Below are 5,727 nucleotides of genomic sequence, written 5' to 3' on the forward strand. Positions count from 1 at the left end.
CACCACTGTTCTTGACCACTGTGCACACCTCCGAGGTCAGGGTCATCCTGCCGACCACTTTCCCCTGTGGAGACCCCCCTTGTCTCAGCTTCGTTTCGAGTTCAGATGGATAGTGAACACCCAGTGTCTGTGTAAGGCGGGGGTGGGGAACCTCTTTTATCCTGCCCAGGGCCATTTGGGTATCTATAACATCATTCGAGGGCTGTACAAAATTATCAACCTCAAAAGCGGCCTGCTCTATTTGCCCATCCATTTAAGTAGCTCCTCCCTAACGCGATAGCTGCAGGAGCCCTGGTGGCAGAGTGGTTAGGAGTTGGGTTGCCATCCACAGAGTTGACAGTTTGAAACCATCAGCCACACCCAGGGAGAAAAACAGGGCTCTTTGCTCTGGGAAAGAGCGACAGTGTCAGTAACTCACAGGGGCAGTTCTACTCTATCCTATAGGGTTGCTCTGAGCCAGCCTGGCTGGATGGCAGTGGGCTTGGGTTTCGGCATGTGGTAACTGGAACAGATTCTCTTTGGTGTGCTAGCTGGTGATGCTAGCTGGTACTGAAGATTCCAAGCGCTGTCTATGGCCCGGGGCTGGAAGTCGCCCGCCCCTGCTTTAGGGGTATGTGCTTGTACAGGAGCAAAGGACTGTCCCTGGAATACGAATCACTGGAACAGGAAGCAGAGGACTGCTCTTTGAATCCTGAAGGGCCTGGCAGGCCAGGAGCACTGGAGGCTGGGACAGGGTTGATGTTGGCACATTGGCTGGCCTACACATTCGTGCTCCTTGCCCATTCCCGGTCCTCTCCACATGCCTGGGACCTGCTCATCCACCAACCAACCAGGAGCCATTGATTCCAACTCTTGGCAACCCCCCAGGTCATTGCTGTGACCTTTTGGAAGCAGTTCCCCTGGCCCTGTTTTGGGAGAACCTTTGGGTGGATTCTAAGGGCCACCCATTTGGTTCATGGCATGTCCACCCCTGGGGCCATTACGGGACTCCTTTTTTTTTTTTTAAATCATTTTATTAGAGGCTCAGACAACTCTTATCACAATCCATACACACATCAATTGTGTAAAGCACATTTGTACATTCATTGCCCTCATCATTCTCAAAACATTTCCTCTCCACTTAAACCCCCAGCATTAGGTCCTCATTTTTCCTCTCCCTCCCCGCTCCCCACTCCCTCATGACCCCTTGATAGTTTATAAATTGTTATTTTGTCATATCTTGCCCTGTCCGATGTCTCCCTTCACCCACTTTTCTGTTGTTCGTCCCCCAGGGAGGAGGTCACATATAGTTCCTTGTAATCGGTTCCCTCTTTCCTACCCACTCTCCCTCTACCCTCCCAGTATCGCCACTCACACCACTGGTCCTGTAGGGATCATCCGCCCTGGATTCCCTATGTTTCCAGTTCCTATCTGTACCAGTGTACATCCTCTGGTCTAGCCAGACTTGCAAGGTCGAATTCGAGTCATGGTAGTGGGAGCCGGGAGGAAACATTTAGGAACTAGAGGAAAGTTGTATTTTTCATCGTTGTTACTTCGCACCCTGACTGGCTCATCTCCTTATAAGATGCCAGGAAGGTAGATGTCAGTGCAGTATTTAAAGTTCCTTCCAGAAGATCTTCCAAGAAGGGAATTTATGATAACATGGACAGCACTTCTCAGCCTAGAGAGTTCTTCAGAAACATTAGATTGCGGACATTTCAGTACTGCTCGGCAGCTTTGAAGACCCACAGCCTTCTTGTGGAGGCCTGCACTCAGAGGCTCCCTAGGAGGTCACAAGAGACAGTGGAACATTAAAATTGAGCCCAAGAGCTCCCTGCCTATGATTGCTTCTCCTTTTGTCCTTTGAAGGGCCAGGTGCTCAGTACCTCAGCTCCCACGCCACGCTGCCCTCGCAGTGAAAGAATGTCCACATTAAACTCAGAGGAGAACTTCCTGCAGTGAGTTGTCGGACCACAGCTTGCAGGAAGAGCTGAGCGAGGCTCTTGACTTGCAGGCTTCTGACAGGAAGTGTCTAGATGGAGTCTGGCCCAGAGGCAGCGAGGGAGTTGGACCTGCAGGGATCCCAAGGAGGAGCTTTCTCCTTTTAAGGGGTTCCCTCTTTCCTCTGAAGATGATTGGCGGTGGAATCAGGTGTCAGCAGGTGAGTAGGTGGGGCAGCTCCACCTGTTCAGTCCAGGGAGGCTCCAGGGTGGGGAGGGGAGCGGCTCTGAGCTGCCTCACAAAGAAGCCAGACAGGTGGCTGGGGTTGGCTGGTAGGGCATGGCTGTTCAGAGAGAACTGAGGAGGTGGGAGGCTCCTAGTTCCACAGGACCCATCTCTGGAAGTTGTACCTGCCTGCTGGTCTCAGCTCTCAAGTCCTGCAGTGGGCTAGAGGTTGGCAGCCAGTCTGTGTCCATGATCACTTAATAGAAGGAGAAATGTTGCAGCAAGAATGCTTTAAGCTAGAGTAGAGGGGGAACAGGGAGGGGCATGAGCGGCTGAAGGGACTCCTGGGACCTCTTTCTTTCTAAGCCTTTACAAAATGGATCCTTCCCTCTGCGTCGAGGACCTCCCTCAGCCACAGTGGCGGGTGGGGTAGGATGGCCTATAGGGGCTTTGGGCCTGTTTCCATCTGAGACACAGGCTGCCCTTCTGTGGGATCTGGGAGAGGGAGAGTCCCAGCAGGCAGGGTCAGGTGCTCCAGCCCCTTTAGGGGGCCACACAGAGCCAAGCTGGAGTGAGGAGCGGAGGGGGAGTTCTGGGAGCATGACCAGAAGTCAGGTGGTCCTCAATGTCCCCCCCAACTTTGACAGATTAAAACTCTGACTGCTCCAGCTCAGCTCCAGCATGGCTGGTGGTAATGGGGACAGGGTGGTGGTGTGAAGGCCAGGCCAGGCCTGGAAGGAGAATTGTTTCTTTGGCTCGTTCACCAGGGAAGGCCCTGCCTTCCGTTGGGGGCTGAGGACTCTCTGGAGCAGTGGTCTTAACATTCCTAATGCCGTGACCCTTTAATACAGTTCCTCATGTGGTGGTGACCCCCAACTATAAAATTATTTTCATTGCTACTTCATCACTGTAATTTTGCTACTGTTATGAATCAGGTGCCCCCTGTGAAAGGGTTGTTTGACCCTCAAAGGGGTCGCGACCCACAGGTTGAGAACCGCTGCTCTAGACAGTCTACCCTCTACCAGGTTTTTGGAGGGAGCAGCCCCCAGGGGAGAGAGAGCACACGGGCCCAGCTTAGGGGACCAAAAGACCAGCCAAGCAGCACGAGTGGAGAATCTACTGAACATGTTGAATTAAAGAAACATGGCCTCTTCTGTGTGTCTGAGGGAGGGTGTTTGGGTGCTTGGAGAACAGCACCCAGCCTGGCTGGAAAGAGAGGCCTCTTTTCAGCAGAGCTCCTGGGAGCTCCCTCCTCTGGCCTGCCCCAGGTCTTGGCGTTTACACCAAATTCAAACCATTTATTTACCTGTCCAGTTTCCCACTGGACTGTGAGCTCCCCAATGGCAGAACTTGGTACCGATGCCCAGTAGGCATGTGTGAATGAATGAACAATTAGCAGCCGGGGATCTGAGCTGAGGTCGTCCGAGTGAGGCAGCAGTGGGTAGGACAGGGCTGCAGAGGAGGGAGCCGTGCCTGTGGACTCAGGGAAAGCCTAGGGGGTGGGGGCATACATTAGCTTCCGCTTTCCATTTGCTTGCAGAAGCCCTGGTGGCGTAGTTCGTGGGTTATGCATCGAGGTTAGAGATTCAAAACTAGCAGCCGCTCCACCGAAGAAAGATGAGGCTTTCGACTCCCCTGAAGTCTTGGAAATCCACAGGGTCCTACCCCACCTCTGAGAGTGGCGGAGAGTCAGAATTGACTGGGTAGCGCAGTCCTTAGAGTCTGTTACCTTTGTCTTCAGGATAATCACAGTGGAATTCTCGGCACCTATTGTTCTCCCCTCCTACTCTCTACCTGCCTCGGGCAGCTCCCACAGCCGAGAGAGAGCCCGCACACTTCACGCTGGCAGCCGGGCTGCCCAGAGTAGTTACACCATGGGAACTGGCAGCATTACAAACTCGTTCTTTTTCTCCCCGGAAGAGTCAGTTTATAAACTTTGCCAGCACACCACGGCAATCCACTCATTCTTCGATCACCTTCCTTTGGTTCCTCCACTCTGTCCCGCACGTAACCTTCCTGCTTCCCCCTCCTTTCCTTCCTTTTTATCTGATTATTCAACTATCTGCATATCCATCTATCATCCATCCATCCATCCATCCAGTATCCCTATTTATTAGCCCTCCATATACGCCTGTTCTGCTCTTACAGTCACCTATCCTTTCTTCAGTCCATTCCCCAGTGTGTTCTGAGCAAAGCCATGCCGGCCTATTCCTAAGATGCAGAATCTTTCTTGAGAATCTGGTAAGGTGGATGTTGAAAGGACTAGCAGAGGCCTCCCAGTGCAGCAGCCCAGGGTCAGGGAGCACTAATATTGGACCCATTGGGTTCTCCTCTTCTGTCCCTTCTTGTCCTCTCTTCTCTGCTCCACCCACTCCTGGCTCCATCCCCCTCCCCCTTTCGCCTCCCCACCCCCAGTCTGTTCTCACATGCTGTGACCTATCTGGGGAAGAGGGTTGGGGTGTCCTCCAGCAGACCAGACCAGACCAATACTTCCTTCTCTCTACCTCTCCTTTCAGGCCTGGCTTTTTGAGAGTGGGTTTTGTGTCCCAGAACTTTCCCTGAGCTCTTGGCCAACTCACCAGCAAGTTCAAACAGGAGGGGGCTCCCGTAGGGCCTGAGAACAGAGCTGTCACGTAAGAGGGGACTCGCATCATGAAGCCAGCACTCCCTACCCAAACACCACCCCCACAAACCTCCTCTTAAAACTTCTGGCTGCTTTGTGAACCATTCTTGGCTTTGTCTTTGTTCCAAGGCCTGTTATTGCAAAGGATTAGCTGTCCAGCCCAGTGAGCCAGAGGGGCAGGGCTCTCAGCGCTTGGCCTGGATTTAAAGGGAAGAAAGAGAAACCCACTGCCTCCACACAGCCTAGAACCTTGCACACCAGCCACACTCACTCACAGCTCGACCCTGCCCAGCCCAGCTGGGGGGAGAATAGCCCTATCACTTGGAGAGAGGTTGAGGGGCAGGTGTGGGCTTTGGGGACTCTGGCAGTGTGTGGCGGCCCAGCTGGCATGGTCTGGCAAGTCCTGTGAGGACTGTCCCATGTTTCTGCAGCAGGTTGGAGAGAGGACTGTAGCAGTTTTTGTCTGCTTCTTTCCCTGAGTTTTATATTACACAGCGTCATAGCTGAGGTGTCACTTCTGAGATTTTCTGAGTCCACATGTCTAGCTTCTTTTGGGGGGTTACTACCTGTGGTCCAGGAAGAACATCAGTGGTTCGACCCGAGAGACTCAGTTCACTTCTTGGCCAACATGCAGCCACCCCCTGTTCATGGAGGACTGTGAGTTGCTATGATGCCAAACAGGTTTCAGTGGCAATTCTAGGCTAAGAAGACTAGGAAGCAAGGTCTGGCAGTGTATTTCTGAAACTTAGCCAGGGAAACTCCATTCATGACAATGGGCTGTTCATAGCCATCTGAGTAGCATTTTGCTCCAAAATGCATGGGTTCTCCTTGAGTCAGGGGTCTACTTGCTGGCATATAACCACCACCGCTACCACCACCATCACCACCATCATGACCACCACCATGACCACCATCACCACACCATGACCACCATCACCATACCATGACCACCATGACAA

The sequence above is a fragment of the Echinops telfairi genome, unplaced genomic scaffold (assembly GCF_000313985.2).
Source record: "Echinops telfairi isolate 266 unplaced genomic scaffold, ASM31398v2 ScPeMD7_7463;HRSCAF=8501, whole genome shotgun sequence".
Taxonomy (NCBI): Eukaryota; Metazoa; Chordata; class Mammalia; order Afrosoricida; family Tenrecidae; genus Echinops; species Echinops telfairi.